The 18,095-nt window shown below is 42.1% G+C and overlaps 1 protein-coding gene across 2 annotated transcripts in view; it reads right to left on the bottom strand.

The window, feature by feature from the left end:
- LOC141114576 (uncharacterized) overlaps positions 1–17,173 on the bottom strand; it is a 263,889-nt gene extending 246,716 nt beyond the window's left edge. The window contains exon 1 of one of the 2 annotated variants that reach the window (XM_073608363.1): positions 17,055–17,173. The gene's annotated coding sequence lies outside the window, so the exon portion shown is untranslated. The remainder of the gene's footprint in view (positions 1–17,054) is intronic. The other variant, XM_073608364.1, reaches the window with a different exon arrangement.
- Positions 17,174–18,095: the final 922 nt, after the last annotated feature.

The raw sequence follows: 18,095 nt of genomic DNA, 5'->3' as shown, positions 1-18,095 counted from the left end.
GTCTGGGCCAACCTACGATATTTGCTGGGTATCTAAACCAAGGGGAGTAAATCCACCCCACTCAGCTCCATTTCCAACTGTACCCATAACTTGGAGTCTTTGTGGTATTCTGATATCCAGTTTAGTATTATGGCTTAGGAAGTACTTTTTAAAATCCGGAAGTGCTAGCCCTCCATCTATAAGCACCTAGTTTTAGTTTTTGGTTCATCAATCACACACAATTTTCATCTTATGACTGCAAATTTAATGTTAATAAATAGAAAAGACTATCATTCTGACCCCAGCATTTTTCATTCTTGTCCCAATCATTTGTGGCCACTACTATCTATTGATATGTAAACCACTTTGTGAAATCAGAAATTAGTGATCAAAATTAGCATATATTTAACATCATTAATTTGACAACCAGAAATATTTTGAAGAATGCTATACCTGGCTTAAGCTGGGCTTCTCCACATCCTGGGGAAATAAATGTCATCTGCTGCAGCTCCTGATCTCAGGGAATCCTGGACCTTGTTGAGCTCCCTATTATAAGTGCTCCTCATGCCACCGATTAGGGCCTTCAAATAGGGGATGTCTGCCGTGGGGATCACCGGCTTCACAAATTCCACCAATTGATCCAGTGCTGCCTTCCTTTTTGTTTTATTGTTATAATAGGGGTGGTTTACCTGCCACAGAAAGGGCAGCTCCCTGTACATATCAATGAATATGTCAGGCGAAACTCTCCTAATCTTGACCCAATATAGGCCTCAATCTATAAGCAGTATAGGCCACTGATGCACCAACTTAAAATTGTACCTTCGTTAAAACGATCGGCGCTTCCGCTACACCTTCTTCCGCTCACAGATTGTACGTACGACGCACGCGTGTTACGCTTTATATACACTGCGCATGCGTGAAACTCTGCCCGTGTCGCCTGCCCCTGACGTTCTTTCTAGAATATTTCCCGCCCCGTCTCTTACGTCGCAGTGGGAGATGACGTGGCGGAGACACAGGAGGTGCTTAATAGCAGTAACGAGGAGGAAAGCCCGGAGCAAGAAATGTCCCGATCCAGAAGGAGAAGATTTAAGGCCTCAAATATGTCCTTTGAAGAGATGGTGGAGATGGTGGACATATTGAAGAGGGCCGACTATGATGGGAAGTATGGACCGTACCTAAACCCAAATGTGAGAAAGGCCAAGATCATGACTAAAGTTGTGAAGAGTCTGCGCCGGAATTTTGGGGTACAACGATCCAAGGAGCAATTGAGAAAATGCTGGTCAGACCAAATTAAGGGAGCAGGATCAGTACAGAAGGATCAAGAAAGTGCTTCTAAAAAGTAAGTAGTTGTCGTGTGTTCTTATTCTATTTATTACTTGCATGCTGCTCCATGTGCTTTTCTTTACTGTTGAACAGTTTGAAATGGCTACTTTCATGTTCGTGGGCACAGTAATCGGTCATAGTAAACATTGTTCATTTGCAAATAAATACGCTGTTTTTGCCAGATACAGGGTTAACTACATTTGGTCATGATACTGTAATTTGTATTCAAAGAAGTTTAGGACATTGTTGTCTAGATGTGTTTCAAATTGCAAACTTGATTCAATGTAATGTAAGGAGAGGACACTCAGCAGATGTTTACACATCTGGACTCTGGAGCACTAGTGTGGGACACAAGAACAAACTTTTTAGGGTGTCCCACACAGGTGCTCCAGTGTATACTTGGGGTGTCTCCATGTGTGAAACTTGTCTAAAAAAAGGTAAGTATTCCAGCTTTGGTAAGGGAAAAAATCATGTCTTCAGCTTTGAACTCTGCCAAAACAGACAATTGTACCCCACTTCCAAGCAATGTTTCATATTCCTATTTCTGGACCCAAATATCTGTGTGCTAAGTATATCTTTTGTTTCATTCTCATAGGGGAGCAAAGAGTCATAAAATATGAGGACACCAGGGACCCCCCACCACCACCTCCTGAAGAAGGGGAACAAAGGTCACAACCTGAGGATGTGGAGGAAGGAGAGGTGTTGGAGATTGTCACCATAACAGGTCAGTGTCGGACACCACAGATTCAGGTAATAGATGTGTGCCTGCATATTTATAATACATGGTGTGTATTTTTATTTTAGGTGATGTTCAGGTTGTGGTACCAAAATCCAGTGTTTTCACCAGTGACAGTGCACAATGGATGATCCAGAAAATCATGTTTTGTAGTCAGGATTTGGACATTATCAAAGAAAAAACCAAGGAGATTGAACAAAGACTGAAGAACATGATTCATGTACTAGGGAAAATTTAAATCCTAAAAAGATTCCTGGAATTTTTTTTTTTCTTACAAAAATTTTATCTAAAGTTTTAATACAGTTTAAAAGCCAAATTTGAAAGATGCACACAGTGTGTCAACATGTGCTATCTGCCATCAGGGGATTTCAATGTACGCGTTTTGTGGGTGCAACCCCTTCCTCCAAAACTCTAGTAGGTGAAAGGAAGTGGTTGCACCCCCAAAACATGTCCATTGATCTCCCATGATGGGAGATAGCACATGTTTACATTAGGTATGGGATCAGAAAAGAAATCCCCAATTTGACTCACAATTTGTGTGCATCTTCTAAATTTGGCTTTTACAGGGGTGACTTCACCCCATCTGATGAAGGCAATATTAAGACCTTTTTCACACTATAAAATGTCTGATATTGCCTTCTTTTTTGCAATGTTGAACTTTGTGAGTTCCAGAGTTGTGTGTGTTATGTTTGTAAACATGCCTATTTCTGTATTTTTTCAGAAATTTCAAGGTAAAACTTTGAAAAAAAAAGATGTGTTTTTTTTACCACCAAATGTTTTATAAAACATACATGTGCATGTGCATGGAGTAAAAGGTTTTATACTCAACAATGTGTGGCTTCTTCTTTCAATGATCAATACCATTTTTTGTGTTAAGTTGGTGTTTACAGTGACAATGGGTGTTATTTAATAATGGAATTATTAGTGCACTAGGAGAACCTAGGAGACAGCAAAAATAAATCCAAGCAGTGAATGAAAATCAAGATTTGATCTGATAAAAGAGAAAATGTATTCAAAATGTGCTGGCATAGCAATAGCCCCCCTTTTCGTAAAATACTCTACATATTTTTCTCGCACTTCACGGGCGCTTTGGGGGGGGCAAGCCAGGACGGCCAGCTTCCAGGGCCGTCATTGGAGTTTCTGAAAGTCCAGCCTCAGGCCCAACGGAGGCAACATAATTAGGATTATTACACCAAGCCCACGCACAGCACGAACTCTACGACGAGCACGTACATGTAACATGGCTTCAAACGGTCGGCTGGTCAGAACGAGCGAAACAAAAAGCACTGAAGAACAGCAAGGCCTGTGAAGACGAGCTGAACGCACTGAAAAGCAGATACAAACCCACAAGCACAAACTGAACAGCAGTAAAACGAAAGGTTAAATGATGGCTCACTCATACCTTGCTGATAAGGAATAACATCTGTTGAATCATTCGCCGGAGACACTGAAGCAGGCCTATGTGAAGGCCCTGCTTCGCTTGCTGCTACCGCTGTTTGTTGCCATGGAGATGAATGTTGCGACTCCCACCGGAGCCTCTTGACTCGAAGAGCTAGGTAGGTCTAAGCACTGGCGAATCCAGGCTTCTCCGCCATCCTCGCCAGCCCGCTCGATTAGCCGCCGCAGGAGACTCATCTTCCGGCCTCAGAAGACGCTGTTTGTTCAGGGAGATAACCCCCAGGGAGAACACCACAGCTCCTCTTCTGAGGCGAATGAGCCCGCTAGCTACAGAACCCCTTTTTATAACCCTAATCAGCCTAACTATATCCAGTTTAAACTAGATTTTCCCGGGCTTTTACCTATGACTCATGAGAGGTCACCTGTACCCCTCTCTAAGCCATGTGAGCCACCTGTGTTTCCCCTGAGAGCAGCAGGCTCAGAAACTCAGAAATAAGAGGATTTTAAAAAGAACAGCTAATAAAGGAGTTATGTATGCCATCAACTGCTTAACATCAAAATCTCCTCCAGTCATCATTCTTTTAAGGCATATGATTTTTAAATGTTTAAGCCTTAACATTTGGATGAAAGCTGTTCACGTACCAAGTAAGGACAATGTTTTGGCAGATGCATTATCTCGCCAACAGATGGATCGTTTCTTCCAGTTATTCCCGGAGGCGGACCGAGTGGGACTGTCATATCCACCCAATTTATGGGACCTGGTTTGAGGCCCATATCTGATTACATCATTAATTCAGTAGCACCTTCAACTTGGGCTGGGTATCAATCGGCCTGGTTTCTTTATTTAAAATTTTTAAATTTGATTCATGAACCGATGGGTTCTTTTTCCAAAAGTTTAATATTACAATTTCTTAGTTTCCTATTTGCCCAACGTTACTCTTGGTCTTATGTGCAAAAGACCTTATCTGGTATTTCTTTTTTCTTGAAAATTAATAATATGCCGTCATGCATGCAATATTTTTTGGTTAAGCAGGCTTTAAAAGGTTATAAGAGAGACAATTTTAGGAGTGATTCATGCAAACCGATTACCCCGAAAGTCTTGCGCGAACTTTGCTCAGTTACGGGAAAAGTTTGTTTTTCGGCATTGGAATCAAACTTATTTCAAGCTGTTTTTTCAATCATATTTTTTGCCGCGCTTAGAGTGTCTGAGCTGGTCTCTATACAAACTTCAGATATTCTTATTTTTAAAAATTCACTTAGGATATTGATCAATAAATCGAAAACGGACCAATTGGGCAGGGGTTCTTGGATATAGTTAGAGAATTGCGTGAGTTGGCACATTTGTCCAGTTTACTTAGTTAACCAATATGCTTTGGTTAGGCCTGCAGGGGGTAAAAAGAAATTTGATACATGAATCGGGTTTACCCCTTACTAAATATCAGTTCATATGTGTTTTAAAGAAATGTTTAAAAGTTTTGAATTTAGATCAGGATCAGCTCACGTCTCATTCATTTAGGATTGGAGCTGCTACTGAAGCTACAAGATTAGGACTAGAAGTTAACTCAATAAAAAAGCTTGGTAGATGGAAATCGGATAGATATTTGTTATATATTCGCCCTAACAAAAATTTTTGATTCATTTCAGGTAAAATCTGCATTGTTTGGATTGTTGGACATTCATCTACTGGGCACAGCGCAGAGCGCAGCACAGAATTTATAGTGTTAATCTAGGTTTGGATGTAAATAAATTCAAGGTTTTTTGGAGTGGGAAAAGAGGTATGTTATGGTCTGATTTAAATTTAGTGATGTTGCAACTTCTTCTTCATTTTCCCCCACCAGATGTTTTAATCATTCATCTTGGGGGAAATGATATTGGCAAAAGAAAAACATTGGATATTATATTTCAAATTAGGGACGACTTGCAAACAATTCAATTAACTTTTCCCAACACTAGGGTAATTTTTTCGGAGATTGTGCAAAGATTGGGGTGGCTTTCTCCTCCCTCTGTGCGCCCCTTTGAAAAAAATCAGAAAAAGGGTTAATAGGGCAGTGTCAAAACTCCTGTCAAACCTAGGCATTTTATCTTTTAGGCACACGGAACTGGAGGGTGGTATTGAGAGTCTTTATAGGTCAGACGGAGTGCATTTATCTGAAATTGGTTTGGATATTTTTAACGCAGACTTGAGCACCTGTGTGGAGATGGCCGCGGGTTGGGGTTTTGTGGTCAGGTGTTCTTAGGTCCACCTGCCTTTTGAGATTTGTGTTTTGCAGCCTGAGCCGTAGTGGCTAGGTTAGCTTAAAGCTTATTTATGATATTTGAAAGTATGAATTAATTTATTTATAAAAAACGCTTGAAACCAATAATAAACAACCACGGCCTTTTTTATCCAAAGCTTGTCTGCTGGTATTTATTTACTTATTAATTAAGTTTTAGGCAATATTTCCCGCCGCTGTCCCATGGCTTCTATGAATAAAGGAACTAGGTGGAAAGGGCAGGCATATTCGGGCGTGCCTGATGAGTGCCTGTCACAACTCTGTCGGCTGTATTAGCCCCCGCTGCACTGGAAGATTGCAGGGTTGGGGAGGGGCATTAGAGGGGGAAGATTTCACCAAACATAGGGGACAGCAGCACAAGGGATACATCACACTGATGGTAAGCAGGGGTGGGTGCAGGCACGTTCAGATACTAGTCCAAACCCACCTGAGCTATCCTACCAGTAAGCTGCAGACCATCAATAATAAGTGGCTGAGGCGTGCCCTGCCCCACAGTAACTGTAATTGCACCAACGTAATACAGGAACTTTTTCCAAAATTAGAGATGTACCTATTAGACTAACATAGCAATGACGTATTTTTGTGTATAAAACATTAGCACCGCCTTGAATAAATTAGAAGTGTAAGAAGTAACGGAGCTGAGCGTGTCTCAGAGTGTTTACTTTTATATGCATGCATATCCACACTTTTCAATTAGAGACAGCAGCAGATAACCTTGGGCTCGATTGGAGCTCTTAATCATTTCCATAACAAAAGGAAGGTACGGGTACACCCATTTGCTCAGCCGTGCCATTCTGCCAATGTACATCGGCGTGCGCCGGTCGGGAACCGGTTAATTGGTTTGTGTGAAAGCTATAGAGTCTACAAACTATGGTATATGTTTGAAAATTGGACCCTTTTTGGAAAGTAGACAGCCTGAGGTATTTAGTAATAGGCATGGCAAGTATTTGGAAGTTTTTGTCAATTTTTTTAGAAAATTAAGAAATAAAATAAAAATGTTTTTTCACGTTTTTTTTTTTTACACACTGTGCAGAACCCAGTCATCATATGTCTGGTGTGGCGGTGATCAGGGATACTGACTGGTGACAGTCAGTTAAAGAAAAGAGAGAAAGAAATACTTTTTTATTACATTTTTTAAACATTTTTAAAAACTTTTTTTTGTTTTTGCTATCTCTATCTTTTTTTACATACTTTCATCAGAGTAGTTCAGTGTCACCATAGCGACACTGTACTACTTGGGGGGGGGTGATCGGGGTTTATTTCCTTTTACGCTTTGATTGCTGTAATGCCACGTACATACGATCTTTTGCTTAACTGTGTATGAAAAAGGGACCTAGTTTTAGTTTTTTTTTGTTCATTAAATTTTTATTGAAAGGTATAGAGCATATTACAATAACAATGCAACCAGTAATAGAACAATATTCCTTTACAACATATACCATTGTAACACCTCTTTTCCTATGGTAACAGCCAATCTTATAAATATCTTGAACACACTAGCTTAGAAATGTAAATAAAAGCCGATCATTACTCTTGTGACATTTACTATCTATGGCCTGTAATCAGAGGCGTCATTAGGGGGTGGCTATTGGGGCTACAGCCCAGAGCCTGGGGCCAATAGCCCCGAGTCTCTTGTCCGGTCCAGGGACGAATGCAGGGGACAGGGGCGGACTGAGCCGTGGTAGCGCTGGCTCCGGCTCCAGCTCCGCCCCCCGCCTGACTCTATTCTTGGTCACTGGTTGCTATAGCCACCTAGCGGCTAGCAACCAGTGACGTCACTGCCCAGCATTCAAAGCGGAGGAGGATTGCACTTCCTCCTCCTCCACGCTAGTGGGGCCTGGCCTGCGAGTTCTGTACTGGAACGTCCCGCCGCTGGTCCGGTGGTGGCGTGTAGTGCAGAGCAGCAGGGAGGGGGATACCTCGGCAGCCGGGAAGAGCCCAGGAGGAAGAGAGAGAGAAGACACCGCCTCCGCCACCCTGAGCAGCATCCCCAGCGCCTGCACTCCTTCAATCTCAGCCCTCTCCCAGCTCGCTGTGAAGTCTGTCTCCTCCTGGTCAGGTAGGTCAGTCAGTGTGTGTATGTCAGGTACCAGGTCAGTGTATGTCTGTCAGGTAGGTCAGTGTGTGTAGGTCAGTGTGTGTCAGGTAGATCAGTGTATGTAGGTCAGTGTGTGTCAGGTAGGTCAGTGTGTGTCAGGTAGGTCAGTGTAGGTCAGGTAGGTCAGTGTGTGTCAGGTAGGTCAGTGTAGGTCAGGTAGGTCAGTGTGTGTCAGGTAGGTCAGTGTAGGTCAGGTAGGTCAGTGTGTGTAGGTCAGTGCGTGTCAGGTAGGTCAGTGTATGTAGGTCAGTGTGTGTCAGGTAGGTCAGTGTATGTAGGTCAGTGTGTGTCAGGTAGGTCAGTGTGTGTCAGGTAGGTCAGTGTGTGTCAGGTAGGTCAGTGTATGTAGGTCAGTGTGTGTCAGGTAGGTCAGTGTGTGTCAGGTAGTTCAGTGTGTGTCAGGTAGGTCAGTGTATGTAGGTTAGTGTGTGTCAGGTAGGTCAGTGTGTGTCAGGTAGGTCAGTGTGTGTCAGGTAGGTCAGTGCGTGTCAGGTAGGTCAGTGTATGTCATGTAGGTCAGTGTGTGTCAGGTAGGTCAGTGTATGTAGGTCAGTGTGTGTCAGGTAGTTCAGTGTGTGTCAGGTAGGTCAGTGTATGTAGGTCAGTGTGTGTCAGGTAGGTCAGTGTGTGTAGGTCAGTGCGTGTCAGGTAGGTCAGTGCGTGTCAGGTAGGTCAGTGTAAGTAGGTCAGTGTGTGTCAGGTAGGTCAGTGTGTGTAGGTCAGTGTGTGTCAGGTAGGTCAGTGTGTGTCAGGTAGGTCAGTGTATGTAGGTCAGTGTGTGTCAGGTAGTTAGATATATGTCCTGTCAGTTGCATTAACGGTGAGTTGTATGGCCATTTCTGTGTTTTGCATAGAGAGTCCCATGATGTTAATGAAGATCTGGTGAGTGGAGAGACTGTCTGGGCCAACCTACGATATTTGCTGGGTATCTAAACCAAGGGGAGTAAATCCACCCCACTCAGCTCCATTTCCAACTGTACCCATAACTTGGAGTCTTTGTGGTATTCTGATATCCAGTTTAGTATTATGGCTTAGGAAGTACTTTTTAAATCCGGAAGTGCTAGCCCTCCATCTATAAGCACCTAGTTTTAGTTTTTGGTTCATCAATCACACACAATTTTCATCTTATGACTGCAAATTTAATGTTAATAAATAGAAAAGACTATCATTCTGACCCCAGCATTTTTCATTCTTGTCCCAATCATTTGTGGCCACTACTATCTATTGATATGTAAACCACTTTGTGAAATCAGAAATTAGTGATCAAAATTAGCATATATTTAACATCATTAATTTGACAACCAGAAATATTTTGAAGAATGCTATACCTGGCTTAAGCTGGGCTTCTCCACATCCTGGGGAAATAAATGTCATCTGCTGCAGCTCCTGATATCAGGGAATCCTGGACCTTGTTGAGCTCCCTATTATAAGTGCTCCTCATGCCACCGATTAGGGCCTTCAAATAGGGGATGTCTGCCGTGGGGATCACCGGCTTCACAAATTCCACCAATTGATCCAGTGCTGCCTTCCTTTTTGTTTTATTGTTATAATAGGGGTGGTTTACCTGCCACAGAAAGGGCAGCTCCCTGTACATATCAATGAATATGTCAGGCGAAACTCTCCTAATCTTGACCCAATATAGGCCTCAATCTATAAGCAGTATAGGCCACTGATGCACCAACTTAAAATTGTACCTTCGTTAAAACGATCGGCGCTTCCGCTACACCTTCTTCCGCTCACAGATTGTACGTACGACGCACGCGTGTTACGCTTTATATAAACTGCGCATGCGTGAAACTCTGCCCGTGTCGCCTGCCCCTGACGTTCTTTCTAGAATATTTCCCGCCCCGTCTCTTACGTCGCAGTGGGAGATGACGTGGCGGAGACACAGGAGGTGCTTAATAGCAGTAACGAGGAGGAAAGCCCGGAGCAAGAAATGTCCCGATCCAGAAGGAGAAGATTTAAGGCCTCAAATATGTCCTTTGAAGAGATGGTGGAGATGGTGGACATATTGAAGAGGGCCGACTATGATGGGAAGTATGGACCGTACCTAAACCCAAATGTGAGAAAGGCCAAGATCATGACTAAAGTTGTGAAGAGTCTGCGCCGGAATTTTGGGGTACAACGATCCAAGGAGCAATTGAGAAAACGCTGGTCAGACCAAATTAAGGGAGCAGGATCAGTACAGAAGGATCAAGAAAGTGCTTCTAAAAAGTAAGTAGTTGTCGTGTGTTCTTATTCTATTTATTACTTGCATGCTGCTCCATGTGCTTTTCTTTACTGTTGAACAGTTTGAAATGGCTACTTTCATGTTCGTGGGCACAGTAATCGGTCATAGTAAACATTGTTCATTTGCAAATAAATACGCTGTTTTTGCCAGATACAGGGTTAACTACATTTGGTCATGATACTGTAATTTGTATTCAAAGAAGTTTAGGACATTGTTGTCTAGATGTGTTTCAAATTGCAAACTTGATTCAATGTAATGTAAGGAGAGGACACTCAGCAGATGTTTACACATCTGGACTCTGGAGCACTAGTGTGGGACACAAGAACAAACTTTTTAGGGTGTCCCACACAGGTGCTCCAGTGTATACTTGGGGTGTCTCCATGTGTGAAACTTGTCTAAAAAAAGGTAAGTATTCCAGCTTTGGTAAGGGAAAAAATCATGTCTTCAGCTTTGAACTCTGCCAAAACAGACAATTGTACCCCACTTCCAAGCAATATTTCATATTCCTATTTCTGGACCCAAATATCTGTGTGCTAAGTATATCTTTTGTTTCATTCTCATAGGGGAGCAAAGAGTCATAAAATATGAGGACACCAGGGACCCCCCCACCACCAGCTCCTGAAGAAGGGGAACAAAGGTCACAACCTGAGGATGTGGAGGAAGGAGAGGTGTTGGAGATTGTCACCATAACAGGTCAGTGTCGGACACCACAGATTCAGGTAATAGATGTGTGCCTGCATATTTATAATACATGGTGTGTATTTTTATTTTAGGTGATGTTCAGGTTGTGGTACCAAAATCCAGTGTTTTCACCAGTGACAGTGCACAATGGATGATCCAGAAAATCATGTTTTGTAGTCAGGATTTGGACATTATCAAAGAAAAAACCAAGGAGATTGAACAAAGACTGAAGAACATGATTCATGTACTAGGGAAAATTTAAATCCTAAAAAGATTCCTGGAATTTTTTTTTTTTCTTACAAAAATTTTATCTAAAGTTTTAATACAGTTTAAAAGCCAAATTTGAAAGATGCACACAGTGTGTCAACATGTGCTATCTGCCATCAGGGGATTTCAATGTACGCGTTTTGTGGGTGCAACCCCTTCCTCCAAAACTCTAGTAGGTGAAAGGAAGTGGTTGCACCCCCAAAACATGTCCATTGATCTCCCATGATGGGAGATAGCACATGTTTACATTAGGTATGGGATCAGAAAAGAAATCCCCAATTTGACTCACAATTTGTGTGCATCTTCTAAATTTGGCTTTTACAGGGGTGACTTCACCCCATCTGATGAAGGCAATATTAAGACCTTTTTCACACTATAAAATGTCTGATATTGCCTTCTTTTTTGCAATGTTGAACTTTGTGAGTTCCAGAGTTGTGTGTGTTATGTTTGTAAACATGCCTATTTCTGTATTTTTTCAGAAATTTCAAGGTAAAACTTTGAAAAAAAAAGATGTGTTTTTTTTTACCACCAAATGTTTTATAAAACATACATGTGCATGTGCATGGAGTAAAAGGTTTTATACTCAACAATGTGTGGCTTCTTCTTTCAATGATCAATACCATTTTTTGTGTTAAGTTGGTGTTTACAGTGATAATGGGTGTTATTTAATAATGGAATTATTAGTGCACTAGGAGAACCTAGGAGACAGCAAAAATAAATCCAAGCAGTGAATGAAAATCAAGATTTGATCTGATAAAAGAGAAAATGTATTCAAAATGTGCTGGCATAGCAATAGCCCCCCTATTCGTAAAATATTCTACATATTTTTCTCGCACTTCACGGGCGCTTTGGGGGGGGCAAGCCAGGACGGCCAGCTTCCAGGGCCGTCATTGGAGTTTCTGAAAGTCCAGCCTCAGGCCCAACGGAGGCAACATAATTAGGATTATTACACCAAGCCCACGCACAGCACGAACTCTACGACGAGCACGTACATGCAACATGGCTTCAAACGGTCGGCTGGTCAGACCGAGCGAAACAAAAAGCACTGAAGAACAGCAAGGCCTGTGAAGACGAGCTGAACGCACTGAAAAGCAGATACAAACCCACAAGCACAAACTGAACAGCAGTAAAACGAAAGGTTAAATGATGGCTCACTCATACCTTGCTGATAAGGAATAACATCTGTTGAATCATTCGCCGGAGACACTGAAGCAGGCCTATGTGAAGGCCCTGCTTCGCTTGCTGCTACCGCTGTTTGTTGCCATGGAGATGGCTGTGCTTGCTGTGAAGAAGCCTGATCCCTCGATTCGATGCCGCCGACTGTCCCGCCTTCGGATCCGCCTCTTGACACGCTCACCGAATTGCCTCTCAACGCTTCATCTCTTCGCTGGGCTTGCCCGTGTCTGTTATTCGACACTCCACTAGCTCCGCCTGACACTCCTCTGCCACAATCCTGAGAAGGACCAGCTCTTTTGCAGCAGCAGAGCGAGGCGGAGAGGGGGAGTATCCACGGCGAGGGATACGCCGTCTCTTTGCGGGCTCACTCACGGGGGTGGTGCCTCCTCTTTGGCGCCGCCCTGGATCTTCCTCTTCGTTCTCTTGCCTAACTTCTTCCTGGTGCTGTGCGGACTCCCGGACTCCTTCGTCTAGTCGCTCTTCCGCAGCCGACACCAACTCGGATCCAGCGCTGAATGTTGCGACTCCCACCGGAGCCTCTTGACTCGAAGAGCTAGGTAGGTCTAAGCACTGGCGAATCCAGGCTTCTCCGCCATCCTCGCCAGCCCGCTTGATTAGCCGCCGCAGGAGACTCATCTTCCGGCCTCAGAAGACGCTGTTTGTTCAGGGAGATAACCCCCAGGGAGAACACCACAGCTCCTCTTCTGAGGCGAATGAGCCCGCTAGCTACAGAACCCCTTTTTATAACCCTAATTAGCCTAACTATATCCAGTTTAAACTAGATTTTCCCGGGCTTTTACCTATGACTCATGAGAGGTCACCTGTACCCCTCTCTAAGCCATGTGAGCCACCTGTGTTTCCCCTGAGAGCAGCAGGCTCAGAAACTCAGAAATAAGAGGATTTTAAAAAGAACAGCTAATAAAGGAGTTATGTATGCCATCAACTGCTTAACATCAAAATCTCCTCCAGTCATCATTCTTTTAAGGCATATGATTTTTAAATGTTTAAGCCTTAACATTTGGATGAAAGCTGTTCACGTACCAGGTAAGGACAATGTTTTGGCAGATGCATTATCTCGCCTACAGATGGATCGTTTCTTCCAGTTATTCCCGGAGGCGGACCGAGTGGAACTGTCATGTCCACCCAATTTATGGGACCTGGTTTGAGGCCCATATCTGATTACATCATTAATTCAGTAGCACCTTCAACTTGGGCTGGGTATCAATCGGCCTGGTTTCTTTATTTAAAATTTTTAAATTTGATTCATGAACCGATGGGTTCTTTTTCCAAAAGATTAATATTACAATTTCTTAGTTTCCTATTTGCCCAACGTTACTCTTGGTCTTATGTGCAAAAGACCTTATCTGGTATTTCTTTTTTCTTGAAAATTAATAATATGCTGTCATGCATGCAATATTTTTTGGTTAAGCAGGCTTTAAAAGGTTATAAGAGAGACAATTTTAGGAGTGATTCACGCAAACCGATTACCCCGAAAGTCTTGCGCGAACTTTGCTCAGTTACGGGAAAAGTTTGTTTTTCGGCATTGGAATCAAACTTATTTCAAGCTGTTTTTTCAATCATATTTTTTGCCGCGCTTAGAGTGTCTGAGCTGGTCTCTATACAAACTTCAGATATTCTTATTTTTAAAAATTCACTTAGGATATTGATCAATAAATCGAAAACGGACCAATTGGGCAGGGGTTCTTGGATATAGTTAGAGAATTGCGTGAGTTGGCACATTTGTCCAGTTTACTTAGTTAACCAATATGCTTTGGTTAGGCCTGCAGGGGGTAAAAAAAAATTTGATACATGAATCGGGTTTACCCCTTACTAAATATCAGTTCATATGTGTTTTAAAGAAATGTTTAAAAGTTTTGAATTTAGATCAGGATCAGCTCACGTCTCATTCATTTAGGATTGGAGCTGCTACTGAAGCTACAAGATTAGGACTAGAAGTTAACTCAATAAAAAAGCTCGGTAGATGGAAATCGGATAGATATTTGTTATATATTCGCCCTAACAAAAATTTTTGATTCATTTCAGGTAAAATCTGCATTGTTTGGATTGTTGGACATTCATCTACTGGGCACAGCGCAGAGCGCAGCACAGAATTTATAGTGTTAATCTAGGTTTGGATGTAAATAAATTCAAGGTTTTTTGGAGTGGGAAAAGAGGTATGTTATGGTCTGATTTAAATTTAGTGATGTTGCAACTTCTTCTTCATTTTCCCCCACCAGATGTTTTAATCATTCATCTTGGGGGAAAAGATATTGGCAAAAGAAAAACATTGGATATTATATTTCAAATTAGGGACGACTTGCAAACAATTCAATTAACTTTTCCCAACACTAGGGTAATTTTTTCGGAGATTGTGCAAAGATTGGGGTGGCTTTCTCCTCCCTCTGTGCGCCCCTTTGAAAAAAATCAGAAAAAGGGTTAATAGGGCAGTGTCAAAACTCCTGTCAAACCTAGGCATTTTATCTTTTAGGCACACGGAACTGGAGGGTGGTATTGAGAGTCTTTATAGGTCAGACGGAGTGCATTTATCTGAAATTGGTTTGGATATTTTTAACGCAGACTTGAGCACCTGTGTGGAGATGGCCGCGGGTTGGGGTTTTGTGGTCAGGTGTTCTTAGGTCCACCTGCCTTTTGAGATTTGTGTTTTGCAGCCTGAGCCGTAGTGGCTAGGTTAGCTTAAAGCTTATTTATGATATTTGAAAGTATGAATTAATTTATTTATAAAAAACGCTTGAAACCAATAATAAACAACCACGGCCTTTTTTATCCAAAGCTTGTCTGCTGGTATTTATTTACTTATTAATTAAGTTTTAAGCAATATTTCCCGCCGCTGTCCCATGGCTTCTATGAATAAAGGAACTAGGTGGAAAGGGCAGGCATATTCGGGCGTGCCTGATGAGTGCCTGTCACAACTCTGTCGGCTGTATTAGCCCCCGCTGCACTGGAAGATTGCAGGGTTGGGGAGGGGCATTAGAGGGGGAAGATTTCACCAAACATAGGGGACAGCAGCACAAGGGATACATCACACTGATGGTAAGCAGGGGTGGGTGCAGGCACGTTCAGATACTAGTCCAAACCCACCTGAGCTATCCTACCAGTAAGCTGCAGACCATCAATAATAAGTGGCTGAGGCGTGCCCTGCCCCACAGAGACACATATGGATCCCCTTGTCTGCCTTGGCTACTTATGATTGGTGGTCTGCAGTGAGAGCTTCCCGGGGGTATAGCTCAGGCAGGTTCCGAATAGTATCTGAATATGTGTAAGTTTGTCCCTAATTGTAAGTAATGTTTCGTGTTTATTTTTTCTTTTTAACTAAACTAAAGCTGGCCATAAATGGTCAGCTGGCTGAATAAAAAAAAAAAAAAAACAGATTCCTCCCTTCACATAAGCAAGGTGAATGGAGGAATCCCCCTGCCGGGAGATTGTTTTATTTTAAATCATATTTTATTTATATGGTTTGTTTTAGGTACAAAGACACAAGTCAAACATTGCTTAGGCCTGGGTCAGTGTGCAATTTCAGATGCGACTTGAGTTGCACAGAATTGCATGACAAGGGAAATCACACTGTTTTCAATGATGTCCATTCACATCAATAGAACTCAGCAAGGAGTAATTTTGGAAAAAGTTCCTGTATTACGTTGGTGCAATTACAGTACAATTTTGGCCCTTATTGACAATACAAACCTGATCAAAGTTTCATCCAAGTAGCATTACATAATTGCACTAAGCCCTGGTTCACATTGGTGCGATCTGACATGGTGCAATTGCCGGCAATGGCACCATCCTAATTGGTGCGATGCCGCATTTGCAGCGCAGCACCGATTTCCAAAAGTAGTTTCTGTACTACTTTAGGTGATATCGGGGTGCGATTTCCATTGACATCTGTGCAGAAACCCACACAGATGTCTCTGAAATCGGCGCTGAAATCAGGACTGACATGCGAGAATGAAAGCATGCGAGTTCAGCTGAACTCGCACGCTTTCATTCCCGCACTCAGTGTGAACCTGGGCTGAAAGTTGGATTAAAATCATATTGCAGCAGTGTGAACCTAGCCTTACAGACAAGTATTGTCTAATACACTGATCAATAGCATGTCCCTTCAACAGAAAATCGATTAAACCATCGACTTCTGACTAGCAGGAATGGTCACTTACTGATCAAAATTTGGCTGGTCTCTGCTGAACTGGCCGAATTTTGATCTGTCTATGGTCAGCTTTTGATCTGTCTAAGGCCACCCAAGACTAATTCCATTCCAACTGCTGAGCTCCAGGCTGCTTAGTGACAGTAACTGATAGGTTATCAGGTACTTGGCTGGTACAAACTAAAGGATAATTAGAATATAAATTTAACCAACGTACATTACTCAGTACATTGAAGGAAAATGTAAATAATATAATCTAACATTACCAAAATAAGGAAAAGAATTATATAAAAGTAGTGTGATCTACATCAGCTATTGATACTGTAGCGGAGTGTCTCGCAGCAATTTGCGAAATCTACACATTTTATGTACCTTTCAGGTCCTCTGCTCTGCTGATCCACTCTGGTTGCTGCACCTCTCCCTTGCTGGCTATGTAGACTCACCTGGACACACAGGTAAGGCCGTACAGCTTGGGGAGCAGACAGGTTATGTTTGTTACAGCACAGAACTGTGTATGTGGAGGCTGAAAAGCAGTAGGCATGGACAGCCTGATAGTTAGGATTGTCTGTTGTGTAGATAGTGCCAGGAAAACACCTGTAAATAGCACCAATAAACCCACCACTGTTTGTCACTATATATTACTGGAATGGGATCTGTGCCTGAAAAGGTTGCTTACCCCAGGGAGCATTATACCTGCTACAGCTCACAACAGGTATTCCAGTAGATTTTCTTACCTTTAAATTGAAGTATGACAGAGAATGCAATATTTGAAGCTTGTATGGTGTTCGATTCACGTACCAGGAAGAAGAAACTCAATTGCAGAAATGAAAGTGAAAGACACATTGATTGCAACGCTTATTGGCTGCCTCAAGGTGGCAGTATACTGATGTGGATCTACAATACCATATAAACCTAAAAAGTGTAAACAAACTCAGAGATTTCCTGCAAAGACTCAAGCCCCATACACACTATTAGATTTTCTGCTTTTTTTCTTCAGATTTACCAAGGCAAGGGCCTGGCTGATTGCATACATATTGAAACTCTTAAGGTTTGACCTCATATGGTTTTGGGAAATCTAAAGACAAAAATCTGCAGAAGATCTAATAGTGTGTATGGGGTCTTAAGCCTTGTACACACGATCAGATTTTCGTCTGGGAATTGTGCGATGACAGACTGTTTGCTTATAATCCGACCATTAGTTCGCTCCATCAGACAATTGTTGTCCAACTTTTGGCCAACAAATGTTGGATGGCAGGCTAATAAATTTTCGGTGGACAACGGTTTGCCTCATCTGTACACAAGTCCGTCACACAAAAGTCCAAAGTACAAACATGCATGCTCGGAAGCAAGGACGAGCCGGAAGTGGTCGGTCTTGTAAACTAGCGATCATAATGGAGAATTAACATTCATGACACGGCAAATGCTGAAATCTCGAAATGCAGCGCGCAATTCTCTTCTTCTTTAATGGGATAATAATGAAGCTGCTTTGCTGGTGATACTGATGGAGTTCTGCAAAATGTATTTTTAAAGGCTTTTTCTTTTCTAGTGATATCAAGAATAATATTATTATGCTTGTTATTTTTTTTTCTGTAAGTTACCACAACACCATTATCCCCTAGTTTTAAGAACAAAGATACAACTATGTTGGTGTCCCTTGTTAATTTTACAGTATTTTTTTAAATGTAACTGGCTACTCCCAAACTGTCATTTGAAGTAAAACACATAACCAAGTATTATTCTACACATTTTTTTATTGTGCATTAAAAAAAAGCAAA

This window comes from Aquarana catesbeiana, linkage group LG12 (assembly GCF_042186555.1).
Source record: "Aquarana catesbeiana isolate 2022-GZ linkage group LG12, ASM4218655v1, whole genome shotgun sequence".
NCBI lineage: Eukaryota > Metazoa > Chordata > Amphibia > Anura > Ranidae > Aquarana > Aquarana catesbeiana.
The sequence above is the reverse complement of the archived record's forward strand: the minus strand, read 5'-3'. Positions and strand labels throughout refer to the sequence as shown.